The 19,738-nt window shown below is 46.5% G+C and overlaps 1 long non-coding RNA gene across 1 annotated transcript in view; it reads right to left on the bottom strand.

Annotated features, from left to right (window-relative positions):
• The window catches only part of LOC127461059 (uncharacterized), a 50,207-nt gene that overhangs the window by 29,876 nt on the left and 593 nt on the right, over positions 1–19,738 (bottom strand). The window contains exon 2 of the long non-coding RNA XR_007899963.1: positions 15,735–15,858. This is a non-coding gene — a long non-coding RNA (uncharacterized LOC127461059). The remainder of the gene's footprint in view (positions 1–15,734; positions 15,859–19,738) is intronic.

Below are 19,738 nucleotides of genomic sequence, written 5' to 3'. Positions count from 1 at the left end.
GGAGTCACATTTCCTCTTCCAGCTGTGCTTACCCTGCTGCAAGGTCTGGGATGGGAGTTTGGGGGTTAAGAGTTAAGAAAACAACAATCAAGGGGAAAGTTTTAAACCATCTTCTATATCGATGTATCATACAGATAAGGCATGGGGAGGAAACCAGCTTCTGTGGGAGTTCAGCAAGTCTAACCCCCACCAGCTGTGACTCCTCTCGCATTCAGCTCCCTCCAGCTTGTGCACAGAGGAGATGCAAATAGGGGCTGCCTCATCTTTATGCCACCTGAACATTAAGATGACAAGGCAATCTCTGATTGCAAGACTAAAGCAGCTCTCCATCCTTTTAGCATTCCTGAAGCAGTTTAAGAGACAGATATAGGTGCTTGGGTCCAGCCCATTATGTTCGATGGAGCTGCATCCATTTGTAGCCGTGCTACATTTGACTCCTGTAAAACACATAGACACGGGGAATAAATGAGTTTCTATAGGTCTCAGAGTAGTACACAAATGCACAGTGATCTCAGATCCATCTGCTCCCCAAGGCCTGAAAGTGAAATCTGCTTCCAATCTTATGTTTTATGCTTATTGCTGTCATGCTGTTTATACCCCCGAATGCTGCACATTCTCGTTTTGTTTAACATAAACAACAACTATGCACCGTCTGCTGAAACTTTGTCAACTGCCTCTTCCTTCTGTCTGGATAATGAAAAGACACAATCTAACAAATGCATCTTATTCTAACTGTTTGCTTCCAGACATAATACATCAAGCCTGAACATAAGAAGCAAGGGGAAAAAATTAGATGGATTTGGTTTCAGCAGATGTAATCCAGCTTAGCTTCATGGAAGTCAGTAGAACAATACCAAGCAAGCATCAACCAGCAACCTAAACCAGAGCTGTATCCTTTTTAATCCCACCCCCAAGCTTGCCAACATGCCAAAACAGAGTGGTGCACTCCCAGGTTTATGCCTCATGGAGAGATGCTGGGAAAATGTTCACTTTTAAGAAGCTAAAGCAAGACCTACATGTGGGACAACCTTCCCACATCTGCAGTGTTAGACCTTACCCTGATATATCTAATGCAGAAATAGAGGATATCCTGAATCTTTAGCTGTGGGATGTTTGAAGATTTCAATGTATGTAGATTTTCTGCCCCATGGTACATCCAGTCAACACATCTGCAGTGGTCAGCACCTCTGGGGAAGCTGAAGTTAACATTTTTCAGAGTCTCCATTACATCTACATATGCCATGTCCCATGATAGGCATTCTGCTCCGCCTAATTAGACTTACCCATGGTAATTCCTCACTGAAAGTTAATTTTCTTCTAAATGAATACTCTTCCGATCACAGCCAGAATTTGAGAAATGATGTGCAGAAAAATACCCCCTGTCTGACTGCCATTTTCCCCCGGCCATCCAAACTGCAAGAATGTCAGTCTCTTCCAAACAAAATGTCATTGCCCTTCCCTCAACAAAATGACATCCAGTTCCTCAGCTGAGGCTGCAGAACTTTTTCATGAAGAGCAACAGAAAATACATAGAACAAGAAAAGAGAGAAAGGAGAAGAGACATTGATAAACTGATTTTAAACTCACAATGTGTGCTACTGTTATAAAACATATGTATCATCTTAGCTTCTGTCATGCTAACTGTGCCAAATTCAGGGGGAAAAAAAATCCACTAAAAAGCTCAGCAAAGACCCATCCAAAAATATAGAGCCTGAAAACTTTTGATTTGGCACTTTTTCCCCTTTCATAACTCAGCTGTGTAGCTGCAAGAAAACCAGTTGCCTAAAATGATTTCCACCCTGCATTTCCATAGCTTCTAATGGGTGAAATTGCAAAAGGACACGGATTTATGCAGGTCCCTTCCTTTACTTACCCACGCCTTCTGTCCTGCAGGAATTCCTCTGAAGTTGCCCCCTCCTGCAAACGACCATCCCTTAGGTCTCAGTTTCCCTCTGCTAGAGCCTGCCAATCATGCTATGCTGTATTCCTGAGTCCTAGCATCCCTAGCCCAAAAATTAGAGCACCCCTGTGACCAGATAATCACGTACAGGACATAAGGATGTTCCCTGGTAGCTAATCACCAGTCAAAATCACACTTCCACAGAGGCAGGATAAGAACAAGCAGCACACCCAGCAACACTTCTGTGCACAGATCTGGATTCCTGCTCTGCCAGTGCACTGCACAAACCACTGTCTTTGGCTTACCACAGCCTCCAGGCAGATCGCAGCAGAATTTAAAACATCCTCAATGGGTGGAAAACAAACAGCAGTGAGCTATCCAAATGTTTCACAAACATACAAAGACTCAGGAGTGATGGGGAAAGTAACAGCAGAAATAGTCATATTAATAATAATTACTGCCATTGATACCTACTAAATAATCAGTAAAACATAAAACATTACACGTAGCTCTTGTCTCAGCTGTTTGATCATTTCATTTCCATTTTTGAATAAAGAAAAACTTGTTTTGCTATTTCAGCTCCTGAACCAATCCAAAACATATGCAGGGATGTCACACACACAAAATAAAACACGCATACACATCCTCCACCAGAGACAACCCGACATTTTCAAACCTAAAAAAAATCCCCAAACCATGAGTTTATCCAGAATGTGGGTGAGTTCTCATTTCACTGAGACAACTTTCTGGTGAAGATGGTTAAATAATCAGCTGGGAAACTAAAGAAATAAAGCCACTAAAAATCAGCTCACTGAATGATTTCTGCCCTGAATTTGACATACTGCATAATTTTCCCATGCATTTCACTGCACTAGTACATCTCTACAAGCCACATGTTCAAGGCAGGGCTGGACATTTCAATAATAACAATTATCTAGGTGAAGATGTCCCTGCTTATTGCAGGGGAGTTGGAATAGATGACCTTTAACAGTCCCTTCTAATCCAAACTCTTCCGCAAGGGTAATGAAAGCAAGGAGCTAAAAAAGCCCTAGCAGGTCACCAGGGATATAAAACCCCTTACTTGGAGGGATGGGGGAATGAGAAGAAAGTAAAACAAGGAGTTTGTAGAAAAGTTTCTCTCTGATTAAGTTGTTCCTTAACAGCAGGGGTTTCTTGCATCTGCCCTGGATCAGAAAGAACTGGTCAGGATGTGGAGTGGCCATTAAGCTGGACTGCAGGATAGATGAGACATCCAGTTTGCTGCCATCCACAAGAAAGGTATATTAATCTCAAAAGAGAAAAGGAATGTAGCTTGAAGCCAGGAGCCTGACCCTCAGTCCTTCCAATTTTATTTCCCGGTACATGTAAGAGTGACCCTTATTTTGGCTAAAACCTGTGTCTGCTGAGACCACGGGGGAAGCTCGTGGTCCCTGACACAGGATGTTGGTTCAGACATACAGGGACAGGCTGTTGAGAGGTTTCACACAAGATGAGCTCATCAGGCTGCTCAGGCCTTACAATAACTGGTGCTGCACACGTGTGTGCCCCGTGCCCCACGTGTTGTGAGCTCCAAGTCAGGCAGTGGTGAGGTCAGTTCCTGAGGTGGCACCTTGGGGCTGGATAAGTGGCAATAGCCAAGGTGATATTATCATAAAAGCTCCCACTGAGGGCTGTGCTTGCTGGCAGCAGCACAGTTGCATTGCTCATGTCTGGGAGTGTTGGGAATGACAAATTTTCTGCAACAAAAACCCAGCCTGAGCCAACGCACAGAAGGAAGAGGGAGGCTATAGGTCCAGTCTGGTAGCTGGCCCACCTGGAGGAGACCTCAACTCAATGCCAGAGTCCACGGAGCAGAGTGTGGAATTTAATAAACAGGCCCCCATGAGACAAAAAAAGAAGCACTTGGGGGTATTGACACACTGAGACAACGCAGCCACAAGATACAAGAGCCCTTCTCGACCTTGCCCTGTTCATTACAGGGAACAAGAGGCTGACCAAGGTGAGCAGAGAGTGTGGAGAGAGGAAGGAAATGCATCGTGGGAGCTCCTGCAGATCAAGCCAAAGTAGGTTTGTTATCTGGGGTGAAGCAATCGCTGAAAACTCCCTTGTGTTTGTGGCATTTTGTCACAATGAATATTTAATTAGGCCAAAGCACGCCTGGCAGTTTGCAGACATGTTGTCCCTGTCATGGGGCTGCTTGAGAGCCTCCATCAAGACAGGGATTGAACAAAGGAGTCTACAATCTCAGGCCACTGTTTCCACTCTGGGTCTCTCCTGTAGGCAGCTAAACCCTTGACCACACACTTGAATACTTGACTTACTGATCAGAAATGATACGAGCACCAAGTGAGCAGGCAAAAAGGGACCTTCCTTGTGCCTAAGCATTACCAAGGCTCAGAAATACCTTTTTTTTTTTTGCTGAAACAAGGATATAGGTGCCCATTTTAGCTGTGAATGTATGGCTATAAGTATGAAGTTGACTAGACTACTTGCTCTTGAAGAAAGTCCTCAAGAAGCTTCATTACAGAGAAAACCTCATTAATCCTTCTGGTCCTACAGTGGGGAATGTGACAACCTGTGCAGAGGCAAGGTTAATGTTGTCCTGCAGAACTAGATGTGGCTGTGGGGATCAAGCCTCAATACTCCTGGTAATCAGGATTCAAATCTGGCCATGGAAGCTGGTTTTGCCTCCAATACATTAATGTCAGCTTTTCACATCCATCATCAGCATCCAGCCTTTTCAAACCAGGATCTTCAGAAACATGAGTATCTCACTGTCCTCCTGGTGTCCTGAAACACATCCAGCCCTGAACATCCCAGCACTGGAGAGAGCAAACAGCACATGTCTGCAGCTGGCAAAATGGCATCTGACAACACTAGCAAGGTTGAATCCTGTGCCAAGAGGAGCTGCCATCCCAAGGATGGTGAGTTTCAAGACTCTGAAGGGACCTGAGCATTGTCCAGGCTTCCTGAGAAATTCACCCACAGAAACACAGCAGTGCAGGATAAAGAACTTGACTCTCAGGGATCACCACCTTCAGACCAGTTCCCACAGAGGGATAAATTTCAGGCTGCCCTTTCACTTTCTCTTGTCACATTTCTGCTATTGGAGGTGAAGGGAAACATCTTCTTCATGGAAAAAAATATATTAAAAAAAAGGCCTGATCTCTTTCTCTTGGGCTCACATCTTTCCCATGAGAACATAAACCTCAATCATTCTGACATTTTCATTGATCCCAATGAAAGGACAAATTAAAAGCTGATCATTAATTCACAGGCTCACCCTGCCCCTCTCCCACAGAGGGACATTCACTTATTTATGTAAATATTTACTTTGTGCTCCATCCCCAAACGTGCCATTATGCCACAGAAGTTTAAGAAAACCCTCTGAAATGTGGGGACTTTTTTTTTTTTAATTACCTGGAATTCAATTACCTAGAATTATCTGGACTGTACCAGATCCTGCTGGAGGTCTCCACTCAGACCACCCCACGATCGCCATCACCATGAGTTTCTATTTTTCCAGACACTTAACCCTATGATGCCCCTTCATGCCAGTTTGGCTCAGTTTTGAATTCACAGAATGTTTCCAAAGGATGAAATCAGCCTTAAGACCCTTTGACACGCATTTGCCTGCTATAACCTGTTGAGATTAATTTATTTTTCACTTGATGAGCCACTGGTTTGCAATCGCCTTGTGCAAAACAGCTTCCCTGCAACATTAGACTTGGCAGAGAGATGTCTTGAAACCTGCCTTTGCCCCCAACAGTCAGCAGGGGAAGAGATCTCAGCAAATGGGAATACTGACATAGGCACCAGCTCATGCTTCAAAATAACTTGCTACCTGTAGGCTCACTGCTTCCCAAGTCTTTACTTGGACGGGGTGGGGGGGGGGGAAACCTGAAGTGGGGCAAATTCCTAATTTGTTTGACCTTGCAGGCTGCATGCTTGTGCACAGCCTCTCACATGATCCACCACCTCGTCAAAATGCTGTCTGAGCTCTTCCACCAATACTTCACCTGTCATGAGCTGGACTAACAAACAGCACCATCTCTCCCTGCCCCAGACCTTGAAGTTCTGCTTGTGGCTCTGATTTTGCACGGGTTTTCCAGACAGAAAACCCGGGTGGAGGATGTTAAAGATCCCAGAGCTGTAGCAGAAAGAGGTCAAATAAATTAGACAAAGTCACAGAGGAAGTCAGGGGAAGAGCAGCTACGAGAGGCCGTGGTCCACCTGAGGCCTCCCAGCCCTGTGCATTAACCACAGTCAGCCCTCTGCTTACATCTCGTTTTATCCTCTACATGCTGAAGGCTGTTTAGTGCCTTTTTTTTTTATCCACTCTTTTCTTTTTTTATTTTCTGTTCAAATATTTTACTAGCTGCACTGAAAAGAGAGCTACAAACAGTGGGGGAGAATCTCTCATGGCCAGAATACAATGAAGCACATAAATGCAAGGGATTGCTCCTTACAATGCTTGAATCAAAGATAAACATGAAAAGAGCTACCTCCTTAGAGCATAAAACAGAGGAAGACACCATTCCCAAGGGGAACAGTAATGTCTTTAAAAAATAAACTAGCCACCTCAGAGGCCAGGGCAATGTGGGGAAGAATATTTTTTCATCCAAAGACTCATCTGAATTTCAAATCCAGTTAATTTGCTGGCAAACAGCTTCTGGGAAAAACATTGGGGTGCAGAGCTTGCTACAGACAGAGTCTCTCTTCCAAGGACCCCAAAGCATTCTTGGTCTTTAAATAAGGAAACTTCACAGCATCCCTAGATGCTGATTAGAAAGCTTGTGTTCCTAGAACGTCATGCCTGTTTTCATGATCTGTTTGACAGATCACTCCTGGGCAGTCATGGGCACAGTGTGCTCCTCAGCCCCTGTTTTCCAGCCCAGAGTTGTCTTCCAGAGTTCAGGCCACTGTGGCATCCAGTGCTGGCCATATCCCAGGGAAGTGAGCAGACTCATTCCCAAAAGCAAGGGCTGGCTATCTTGGGTTCCTCCTGGCAGACCCCTTGGAGGGTACAAACATGCCCTAAATCCCTAAAACATCCAATCTCATGAAATTAAGAGCCATGGAGACAAGGACAGGTGTTCCTAAATCACTAAGGCCACAGATAAATCTCCCACCAATGCCCTCCAAGGGGCCCATTGTCCCAGTTGTGCCATCCTGGGGCAACCCAGCCAAAGCCACCATGGCAGCACTGTGCACCATCCCAGCGGGGAGAGCAGTCCAGCTCACAATCCATTTCCACAAGCCCCAGGAGTTCTTGCCCTCTGTTGGGATCTGCATCAGAGTCCCCAGATCCCAGGGTCAGCAACACAGAAGTCACTCTTCAGTCCTTGGGGTAGGGTGAATCAGTTCCTTGAGAGCATAGCTTTATGAGGGGACTGCAAACCACTAGCAGAGCTGCAAGAGGCTGAGATCATTGCTCCACTTGAAATTTCCAGCCAACTTGTCCAAGTGGTGAGACACTGGCATGAGGAAAAGAAAAGCAGGTTTGAGGAGTCTTCAAAATTAATTCAGTGCTCTTCTGCCCACCTGCAGGGAAGGAGCAGCACATCCCACATGATTCTGCCTGATAAACCCATGCAACATCCTAAAATACGGAAGTTTTTATTTGGCCATGGGGTAAAAGAGAAAGCAGAATCACAGGGGTTAAACCCCAGGCTGAGATGGAGTGGTACCATGTGAAAACCAGTACACCAGGGTGCTTTTGGAGCCCACCTTGTCCAATTGTTGCCCTGCCTGTGGAAGATGGGGGGGCTAAATATTTATTACCATCTGAGAAAAGCTGACTGGTCCTATACACCATGTCAGGGCTCTGATGTAGATGTCATATTTTTCTATATTTAAATCCAGTGTCTAGATCTGCAATTGCCCTCCAGCAGGGTCTACCCACTTGGGCTCTGTTGCTGTTATCAATAATTTTATTCTGACATAGGAATCAGCATGGCAGAGGAGAGGCAGGGACAGACAGCTGCTCAGGACACACATTGGAGCATGCCCAGCTGCCACAGACAAAGCCTGGGCAGCACCAACTCTTGGTGGAGAAGAGGATGTTTTGGGGAAAAAAAGAACTATCAGAGATGAAGGAAGCTTGAGAAATAAAATGAGCGTGCAAAGAAGAACTGAACCAAAGCAGAGCTCCTTTCACAGGTATTCCCCTAGCACCCAGAAGCAGCCAAAAAGCTGGGGGAAATTGGGTGGTGGTGTCTTTCAGTGACTAATCCTTTGAGGGAGAAAATCAAATTGATGTATTGCCCAGGGAAAACAGGAGCCCACCGTCAGCACCAGAGGAATTTGATCGTAGGAGGGATAAATGACGAAAATACTTTTACTTTTTACTTGATTTGAAGACACATCTTTTCCTGCAAAATGGAAAGAGATCCTGTTGTTAAGTTACATCAGTGCTCTCCTCAAATCCAGTGAAAGCCTTCTGCTGGCAGCCATGACCTGAGTACGGGTCACTTGGGGTATGTCACAGCCAAGGAGAGCTGCCTGACCAGATACATGCCAGACAGGTCCATGGGACCCTTGTGCTTTACATTTTGAGTCTGAGGACGCCCAGCCTGTGTGATTACCATGCACATTTTTGGGGCAGTTCGTTATCTTTTTGTGGAAATAGAAACTTCTTGTCTCGCTGCCAGAGCCAGAGCAGCCTTCACTCTTTGACACATCCCTGGTTGCCTTGGCATTTTTCTCAGTGCTCTGTTCTTGCATGTGCTACAATTTACTGTTTATATTTTCACTGATTCATGATGGACGAGGTGAGTAACACTCAGATTTCACCAAGGTGTGTAACACACTCTAGTTAGCAAACGAAAACACTGCCTTGGACAAGAGCAAGGAAACATCTTGCTTATATTTTCACCCGCCTCAAACTCCAGCTTTTAAAACACAAGGCAGACAGCAAAAGGCCTCTAGCAGAGGCTGGCCTGCCTCAAAAACAACACCGTTTCTACCTGATGCCAGCAGAAAGCTGCTTCTGAACCTCACTCTTGCAATACAGGCAAGTAACACAACAGAAAGCTGAACCACCAAAATGTGGTAAATGGATGAGGTCCAACGTGTGCTAAAGAAGGGGTAAAAGAGTGTTTAGGCCCCAATGTCACTGGACTGATATGGGAACAGCTGCAAAGATAATTTTGCCAGACCACCAGACCACTCATCTCTTCCCCCTGTGCTTCTTTACCCTCAATACAGAAAGAAAAAACAATTTAAGCATATTTATGGCAAATTCATGGCTCTCATTAGATCTTTAGCAGCCCAACAGGCCAATCATGGGCAACTCCCACGCCTGGCTAAAACATAAAGCTGCCGCATGACAGACTCACTTCTCATGCAAGAGTTTGGTCCCAAGAAGGATTAAACTGCCTCTGTGCCCTTTCCATATGGATACACCCTGCTGGGATGGAGGGAGCCACTGGGCCAGAAGTTTTCATATTCTGCCTTGAAATTTAGTTTTGTTTAAATGAGTCCATTTTAAAGGCAACCTGGGACCGGGAGCATGTCACAGACACACTTTTAGCGATGGCATCATTGTTTGCGAAGAGCACTGGGGAGGCTCAGCCACAAAACACCCATTCACCACAGGTCGAGGATGCCCAATACTAAAAGCAAAGCAGCTCCCAAAAGGCAGCAAACTCATTTGCCTGAGGCCACCCATTTGGGCTGCTGCAGGCGGCCGGGTTCCCAAGAAAACAAGCACAGGGCTGGGGGAGTAGAAAGGATTTTGCATGGTTCATGTGTCAGACACAGCTCAGAAAGGTCAATCAGTTTTTCAGTGGGAGCCAAAGGAGAGAGAAAACTGCAGTTGATTAGGAGGAAGAGGGGGAAGGGGAGAAGGAATCTGTGGCCGTGCCAAAACCTTTGTAAACAAACTTCACTGCAATGTTGCAGATGAAAGAGCAACGCCCGGCGAGCGGGATCCAGCTCTCAGGCATAAATCAGGAGCCGCTGCAGCAAAATCAAGGAAGTCACGCTGGCACAAGCAGGAGGAGAATCACCCCCTCCTGCTCCTAAACAATAGCCCTGGGCCTCCAAACACAATTCCCCCTTCCCACATAGGAGCGGTTCACTTGGGTAGCAGCACAGCCGAGCTGCTCCGGTGTCTGAGGAGAGTCAAGCCGCCAAACACCAGTCCCTGGTCAGGATTTGGGAAGCGAGGGTGCATCCACTGAGCCACAGCCGGTCCGGGAGAAGGGGGCAGTGGATTCACCTCCAGCTTCTGGATTTCCTTTGTTCCTTCCTCCAAACAAATCCCCTGCATATGCAGGGATAGGGATAGGGAAAGGGCGGTTGTCCTGAAAGGAGATGAGCAGCAGCTCGCTGACAACACGCTGAGCCACAAGCCACTTTTTACACCCTTTTACAATAAATATTAGTTGGAGGGGGCTCTGCTTTTCCCACTCTCCTGCCAGCATGGCCTCTTATTGTTTATTCTCCCCCAGCAGTCCAGGCGTTCTTGTTAATGTGCTGTGATTGAGTACTTGGGAGAGGATGGGGTTTGGAGTTAGCTCCCGGCTCCCTTTGGAGAGCTGTTTACTCTTTCGTGGTGCCCATGGCCCGCTGAAGACAGTGCTCCTTCCCTCACCCCTGCTGCGTCCATCTGCTTTGTCTGCCTGTTTTCCTGCTGCCACCGGCAGGCAGCTGGCCTGCGCATTTCAGCTGGCTGTTCCTAAACCCCTGGAGGAAAAAATAAAATTAACCCCGTAAAGAAGGGGGCTGGGAAGGATGGGGAAGAAGGAGAGAGAAGAGCAGCTCTGCCGCCCAACACTGCTCCCCCTCCGCAGCAGCCTGCAAGGACAGGGGCTGAGCCTCAGCTGTCTTCAGGATGCTGCTGGCATGAGGTGACAATTTGGCTGGGGGGGTTTTTTTCTTATTTTGAATTTTCTACCAAGCAGAAGGTTTTAGCTTTTCTTGGGTCCTGCTGTCTCTGCCCCATGGCGGAGGGTTTCAGACCCCACTTCTCCTGGTCTTGGTGTCGTGCTGTGGGTTTCTGCTGATTCCCCGCCTCAAGACAGCCCTCAGTCACATCTGGCCCAAGTCACCAACAGGCACATTCCTCACTCTTCCTCCAGAAGAGCCCAACACAAAAACATTACACTCAGACACCATGGGGCCAGGGCTGCTCCCACACATTGTCATCTCCACTGTGCTTCTGTCAATGCCCTACCAAAATCCTGCACACTGGTGCAGACAGTGGTCCCTGGGAACTCACATGTGGTCTCAGGGTCCCAGAAGATATTTCAGAAAAGCTGTGACCAGAGTCAGTACAAGCCTTGGGGTCACAGTGAGAACAGAGATGCCTTTTTAAAATCTGGCTCTGTATCCTCCCACAGATAAGACCCTTTGCAGTTCAAGTGAGAGCTAAGGTGGCTCCATGTTTTGCAGCATCACTGGACACACCAGGGCTCCCCAGTTCCTCCAGGAATATACACTGCCAGCAGCCTCAGGGGTCACCCTCTGACCCACAGGGACATTTCACGGCAGAGCCAAAGATCACATGGAGTCACTGACCCTGCAGGGAAGGCAGGAGACATCTGGCAAAAAGTTGGAGCAGAGCCTAATACCATGAGAGTCCTGACCTTTGGGTGTGACAGGGGCCTGGCTCTGAGCTTGGCTCTCCATTCATCACAGCCTCTGCTACCAGAGTTTCTAAACCCTTCGGTCTATCCCAAAACCCTCCAAGAAAGGGCTCATTCTGCACAATCTGACCCAATCTGGGAAGTATTTAACCATCAAAAGACAGAACTGATAAGTGAGTGAACACAATAACCTGCTGGGTGCCCATAGACAGATGGAAACACTACCTGTGTCCATGCTCCCACCATGCAAACACAGCAACCCTATACATAAATATACATATGGTCTGTGTTACATGTACAAACAGACATCACCACAGCACTCTCCAGCTGGGGGTTATTCATGCAGAGTTTTCCCCAATGCCCCCAAGCTCTGAGTGGCAACTGGGACCATTCCTGGCTTGCCTTTGTCCTCCCTCAAGTCTGCAGGCATAAACTCAATCCACCCCTCTTCACACACAAAACCCCCAGCTAATAGGAAAAGCAAGTGGAACCAGGAGTTAGCTACAGTTGTCAAGCCAATATTATATGCTGGGGAACCAGCAAAAGTTGCTAATCTCCAGGGAAAACTGTAAGCTCCCATGCACACAGACTCCTATGGATAAATAGGTATCCAGGATCTAGCATCCCCTAGAGACTTCAGCTACTAAGTCTGCTCCCTGGGGAGTCTTCAAAGCATGTTTTCTTCTCCTTCACACCACCCCCTAAACCTGTGGGAGGCGGTGGCTTTAGTCCCTGCTCAGCAACACCTCTGCTGCTTGTTGAGCCAGCCCTGGCAGGGGCTGTGCTTGGCACAGGTAAAGCAGATGCCAGGTGCACATCAGCGGGGGCTCACACCTTGAGATCTCACATGTGCACACCATTGCTTGCTGGAGCAACAACTAAAACCCTTTTGAAAACAGCCCCCCCCCCCCCCTCCCCATCCACCTCTCCAACAGCAGCTGGGTGAGCAAAGCTACATCACCTGTCTGGCACGTTTGCCCTTATATCCCTCTCTCCAGGTTTGCACAGCTTTTTCTGGCATTAAAGAGAGATGCTCCGGTGCCTTCAGCAGAAAATAGATACCCCTCATTGTTTGAGACTGTATTTATAATAGTCAAAGTCTCTGTAAATTACAATTACATGGATGTTCTGCTGTCGGTCTGGGTCCATTAGAGACACTTATTTTGCTTACCTTCATTTCCTCTCTCTTCTTCCAAGTAATAGGCTTTGCTGGTGCTGGTTTCATACTGCTACCCCTTGGAAATAGCTGCAGGTGAGAGGATGAGGATATTCGCTCCCCAAAGCCTTTGACTGTACAGGAAGGAGAGAAAATGCCACCTGCTACCTGATAGGGACTAATTTCCTACTAGGAAAAATGGTTGCTAAACATCTGGCCCAACAGGCTAGTGAGCTGATTTCCAGCAGAGCTGGAGAAGGCAGCAGAATATGCATGTGCTGGACTGGAGACCCTGGCTACAGTTCAGCAGTACCAGGTTGCCCACAGCAGTAGCAACAACAACAAAAAACCTGATTTATCCTAAGCCTCTTGTTACCAGAATCCTCTGCAAATGGCATGCAGGGAGCACGACAGTGCCTGTATGTAGGGGAGTACACCACCACATTGAGTATTTTGTGCAAGTCAGGACCTCAAGCTGCAGGGGTCTGATGGAGTTTAGCCTGGTCCCACCTACCAGGTGCATGTACATGAATTTTCCAGTATTACTCCATAGGTGACAAGGTAACAGCCAGTCATATACTGACTGCAGTGCAGTAAACGATTGACCTGGGGAGAAGATGTCCTTAATTTTCCTTCTTCCCTCCACAGCCCTTTGAGTGCTGACAAGTTATCAGGGTTACTGATTCCCTTCCAGCATGGGATCTGGGGTCCTACTTTCACACTGGGCTCTATCCAGGCTGTTTCTGGGAGCCCTGGCCAGTTGTCTGATCCCACACAGCAAAGAGCACCCAAGCAGCCAAGGATTTGTGAGCTGAGATGGTGAAATAGCCAAGACAGAAAACATGCCTTTTGCTTGCTGGGGAGTCCACCACATTTCCAAAAGTGAGTCCAAAACTTAGCTATGGGATCCTTCACACAGGAGAGCTGGAAGCAGATCTGTATGCTGGAATTCTCTTTTCCTGGAGGAAAGGAGAGGAACTGCAGTTTTGAAACGGTGGAGGAATGTCCAAGAAACAGAAACTCCAACAATGAAGGCAAAACCTCAGGGTAGGACTGTTGTGCAGAGCCAGTAACATCATGGCAGTCTGTATTTTGCAATGTGGCTTCACACTGAGAAATGAATTATCTTGAATTATGAATCATTTTTTGTAAGCAGTGTGTTGTGAGGAGATGCTTTAGGAGAGAGGGAAGATAAGCTCTGTATGTGGCCACAGAAGAGAGACAGTGGAGGACCTCTTGGAGCTCAGCCTCCTGCCTCTATTTCTTCTTCTAAGACACAGCATCACAACAAGAGACATAGCCTCTATCCAAACTTTGGAGACTGATCTGATTTTGCTTATTTTTTTGGTATTTGGATGAAAGTGAATTAGCTTTTTTAGCAGTCTGACAACAGCTTGGCATTGTCACCATGAACCATGAGAAAAACCATGAGCCAGGTTTGGAAATTGTGAGATTGGCTTGAAAAGCAGATTTTTTTATTATCATTATTTTTGCATCTGTTTAGAAACAATGCACATTCTTTGTCTTCAACTCAAGTTTTCTGAAATGTCAGGGTCTGGGCTTTAAGGGAAATTTATCTTTTTCAGCCAAAAGGAATAAGAACTTTTTTTTCTCATTAGTGATCCTTGTGCAGTTGTATGACACTGAACTCCAGGCTTTGAGGTGGGGGGGGGGTAGAAAGCTCCCAGAGACTTTCACAGGGCTTGCTGTCAAGTTAATCAGTGAATTGCCTGGTCATTGACATGCATATAAATGCACCGTGCATGTGTGTTCCCTCTCAGAGCTCACCTCCCATGTTGCATGACTACATGAGCCAAGAGTATCCACTCAGCTGCAAGCACAGACGCAGCATATGTGAGAAATCGGGGTCTGCCTTCCTATTTGTCTGCAGCTTTTCCTAAGTGAGGTTATCCTCTTGTCCACTCCAAATTTCCAAGGTCTGGCAGATCTGAGCCCTTGGACATAAGCATAAAACCAGGATGCTCAAGTGTCAAGCACCAGGGGGTCAGACCTTCTTATGGCTTTGTTGTAAGTCTCATGGCTTAGAGTCTTCATGATGAAATGCAAAAAATAAACCCAAAATGTTTTTTTTGCCCGAGAGAAGCCCAACTGCAATGTTGGTGATAGGCAGAGCCTATCCCCTGATGCCTCCTCCTGCATATCTGGTGCAAGCAAGACCAGAATCAGGCCCTTAATCAAAGAAATGGGCAGTTTTCCCCCAGTATAACAGTAGAAAAATGGCCATCAGTTTGCACTGAAAGGAAAACGCAAACTTCGTATGAAGCACTCAGCCATGGAAACGTGCTTATGTGGCTCCCGGGATCTCTTTCTTTTCGTCAGAATTCACATGAAAAGCCCCCTTGCTGCTTTCCGTGTCAGCACTAACTCTTCCAAAATGATTGGCATCAAAGGTAGCAAACACTCCCTCCCCACAAAAGCCCCCCTCTGCCTGCCTCCAGCAGCCCCTCGCCCGCCACCGCCCCACTCCCCGCTGCTGACAGGTCCCATTGTGCTGCTGTCCCACAGCAGCTGCACAGGCAACAAAGACATCAAGGCACAGGGGCTGGGGCTTGTTGGAGTTGTGGAAGGAAACACAAGCAAAAGCAGAAAAGTGAAGCTGAAGGGAAGGGATCAACAGTTGTTGACTTACGAGCGCGCTCGGAACATGTGAAGAGCAGCTGAAAAACCTAAAGGTTTTCTGCAAATGTACCTGCACAGGCATTTCTGCCTCTGATTATCCACTGTGCTGGCTTCCAATAGCACCAGAATCACTAAGCTAATTGCACTGTAAAAGTAACGACCTATGAAATTTTTAATGGAGCAGATTGCACTTATATTTTTTTTTCCTCTGTGGTTCAATATACTTCAATATCTTTTCTCTCTTCCAGCATTTGATTCAGGCTGACAGTGGATATACACAATTGCTTTTGTCCATGCCATAAAGACTGAACTGCAAGACAGGTCCATTTTCCAGCTGCACACAGGCAACTGAGGGCCACAGCTGGATATTCAAATGTTCAGAGGAACATCTGAAAATACATCCTCACCACCAAACCACTTACAGATACAGGGAGCAATCACTTACCACCACTCACAGAGTTTGGACATCCCTCTTCTATGCCATAGGACAAGGTGAGGACAAAAGGCAATGGTTTTGCACAGGAAGGCATGGCTGCAGGGCTTCTACTGCTCCTCCATGGAAAACAAAGCTAGGAGGTGGAAAAGCAGAAAATATGTGAAGAGTTAGTGTCAGGAACAGAAGTAAAGTAGTATTTAAATCAGGATGAGGATAAGTTCTAAAGACAACATGGACCACTGTCTTAGAATGCATAAGAGTACTGGTGGAGGCCAAGCTCAAGGGAAGGCTGCAGGCATCAGGAATCTTTCTACATGCCATTTAGGGCCAAAGCTGCCACCTCTCACAACCAGTGCCAACCCCCAAAGCTGACAACAGCTGACATTGGCTGGTGGTTGGTTGCACCTCTTGAGAAGAAATGAATCATCCTGTGCTGGTGCTGATGTCCAAGAGAGCAAGAGGCATCCAGCTACAATCAGATCCTACACACCCTTCCTAGCCAATGCCACCTTCATGGGGTTGGGCATATAAGCATGCATCTCTCTCCCAAATTCATCACTCATCCAGGATCCAGGCATCCCATTGCCCACGTCCCCCAGGGGACACGTTCTGGGTTCAGTGCTTGCCTAATGCATGCAAAAGGCAACAAGTCCTGCACAAAGCACAGTACTCAGGGTCACACGAGTGCACAAACATGGCTGATGGAGAAGAAGAAGGAAGAGAACAATGTGATGTATTGGAGCTCTGCATATGGAGCAGGGAGAGCCAAGAAGCGCAGGGCTCCACAGATGTTTTTCATAAGACATCAAAATGAAACATCCTCTCAGCTGTTTCATATCACTATCGTGAAATTCCTGTTCCCTCAGAGATAACAAAAATGGTCAATTTTCCACACTGCCTCAAAAAATTCCTGGATGAAAAATTCCAGCTCCAGTCAGCCCTAACTATTAGCAGACAGGCTGGGAATTGTCTACAGACCACAGCTCCACCAGGCTAAATCCTATTAGAAGAGATGGGATCCCCCCAAACGAGCAGTGTGTGTCATGTAAGAAAAAGAGCACAGAGAAAGAGCAAGCAGAAAAAATGGGGAAACGTGCCCACACCCCAAAATTAACAAGCATCCCAAGGTGCCATAAATAATTTGATTTCCAGACTGAGCCCACCCTAAAAATCATCATCACCAGTCTGCCCTGAACAGATCATCACCAGATGAACAACCAGTGCTGCACTGATGCCACCCGCCTTCACATCTGCAGAGAGTATCAATTTTAACAGCGTTAGTGGGAAGCTTGTGTTGCTAACTCACACAAACACATACATAATTTAGATATATTTTAATAGACATCTCTGGCCCATGACATTCCTGCAGGTCAAAGTTAAAATAAAAGGCAGAGACACGCCATGCACCTCTGGTTAGACTGCTGGCTCGCTCAGCGCAGAGGCAGCCTGCAGTTAATCAGCCCTCTTTCTCCACTAACTGTCACTGCAAACAAAGGAATTAGCAGAAGGTCTGTAGGGAGCATTGAGATAATTTGGCTGGCTGAAGAAAAGAGAAAGAAAAGAAAAGCAAAACAAAATTACTGAGAAATTTACTTGCAGTGACCTCTCCATAAATATTTAGATATAATCATCATTACCTTGGAGTAAATTAAGTTATAAACAGTCTCCACAATTGCACATGATGAATGTGTATCGGCATCAGAGAGCACTTTATTGCGAGTTAATGTGGAAACAGAGCACCTCAATCAATCAGGATGCAGAAGAGCTGTCTGATTGTATCAGTCTACCTCAACCTACTCATATAGGACACTGTACACTCACTCACCCACCCAGGTCCACCCCCCATTCTTATTATATTAACAAATACATATCGAACCACAGAGGATGGTAAGATGTATGTTTGTGGAGCTGGAACAACAAGGGATGTACAGTACGTGTCCTCAGTCGTGCTAGTGGTGTTATTTATGTTATGGTAACATCTATGGTGACTGAGGATACAGCCCCCCTGTGCTGAGCTCTGTGTACAAACACAGCCAAAAGCCATCTGGGTAGGATTCATCTGACTAGACACAGATATCCTCAACAGGGATGTTGAGCTAATCACCGTCAGCTCCTTTCACAGCCAACCGAGAGAAATCGGCACTTTCCAAGCACAACTTTCCAGACCTATTTTAGACATCTAGTTTAAGAAGAGATGAATCATGCCCTGGACTCCTTCAGCTGCCTTGGCTCAATCTCCACAGACCCTTTGGGAGCCCCGGGTGACTGTTGCTGAAGTCAGCATCCACACTGCAGATGCCAACTTGATGAGACGCGTCCCATCCTTTCCGACCGAGACTTGAGGGTTTAGGGAAAGCAAACAACCACATGGCAAGCAAAAGGGAATCGTATCTGAGATACGTTTTTGGATGTGAAGCCACGTAGCCTCCCAGGGCTGATGACTTCTATGGCTTTAGAGCTCGACTGCTGAAGAGGAAAGCAGAAGGGGGAGCATGTTACAGAGACCTGCACCTCACCTGTCCCTTCACCTCCAATGTGAGAGTTGAGAGACCACAGATCATGAGCTTTGCCTTCCCTTCAAGCCATAGAGGCTCATTCCCTGGCCCTTTCTGGCCCTTCATCTCCAGTTCCTGCCCATCCCAACCTGGGCCAGTTGCAAGTGCACAGCACATTAGCCAGTGAGCTCTGCCATGGCACTGCCAAGCAAGGAGACACTTCAGGAATTGGCTTCTTCATGACACCTACGAATTACCCACATACCATTGCCACCACCCAACACACCCAAAAAGCAGGCATGCCACACACACAAGACTCATGAGGGGTTTACATCCTCCAGAGGAGAAGGGGAGTTGGTCTAATGAGGCAACTGATGATGAAAGTGTTTCTCGGAGAAGGAGCATGATTAGAGATTTTATTAAGGTTCATGACTCCAGTAGGGTAGTGAATCCTGCAAGAGAGCAAAGGTTTAAACTGGAGGGTACATGTGCTTAAACCTCTTTAAAAAGTTACTGAAATAGGCCCTAGCACTGTAAAGTGCTGGACTTAAGTCAGTTCAAGATATCAGTGCATCATTCTGTGCCAGTGGTCTTTGGAAAAATCTTTCTTAGTCCAGTTTTTTATTTCAGGGTTTTCTCTTATGGAAAAAAATTTAATATGCATTTTCCCACATAAACTGGGATGTCCAGTTCACAGTGATGCTCAACTTCTATCTGCCATTACAAAACATCAACAATAATAGACGACTCAACAAATGAAAAGTGCCAGACAGAGAAAATAATTAAAATGCAAACCAAGTGGGTTGAGAAGATCCTTCTCGTGAGCAGGTATTTATAGCAAGAGGTGAAAGAGAGACAACATAGCACTGACTGTCTCTACCCTGTTACAAGGTGAAATAAAAATATTCCTCTTCTTGTCCTCCTTGGATATACCCTAAAGAGAATAAAGTAAACCTCAGCCTGTAGCTGCCTTGTTCCCTAAGCTGTGGGACCTTTCAAAAAGAGGTATCACAGATGCCATTGGTGCCTTTGCACCAGCCCTGCCAGATTCTTCTGACAGGACCCCATCTTCTGTCATTGTCGCCCCTCAGTGCTACAACACTGACCCTTAATCCAATAATTACCCAGCCCAGTAAATTATTGCAATTAAGCCCATTTCCCAGCTGCAGCCGAGGAGAGGCTCCCGACGGGGGTCCCGCTGCCTCGGCACAGCCCAGCAGAGCCACCAAGCCAGTTTTGCCAAACAGTGTCTCATCCCTACCGAGATTTAGTCTGAAGGGAAAGAAGGAAATTGCTAAATCTTTCAACACAAGGCAAAGATTTCTATAGATACCGAAACTCTATTGACAGGCTCAGATCAAGGGCTTTTTAATTGAGCGAAGAACGTTAATTAGTAAATCTACTGACTTCTAAACACAGCAAGACCTAGGGCTTCAGATTACCATTGTGCAAGGACAAAGCAGCTTTCAAGGTCTAGAGAGCTTTTTCCCTTTGCTGCTCTACCCCCAAACACCAAAA

The sequence above is a fragment of the Manacus candei genome, unplaced genomic scaffold, assembly GCF_025592945.1.
Source record: "Manacus candei isolate 608988 ecotype Guabito, Panama unplaced genomic scaffold, ASM2559294v1 h1tg000094l, whole genome shotgun sequence".
Lineage (NCBI taxonomy): Eukaryota > Metazoa > Chordata > Aves > Passeriformes > Pipridae > Manacus > Manacus candei.
This window is presented reverse-complemented; position numbering and strand designations above follow the sequence as displayed.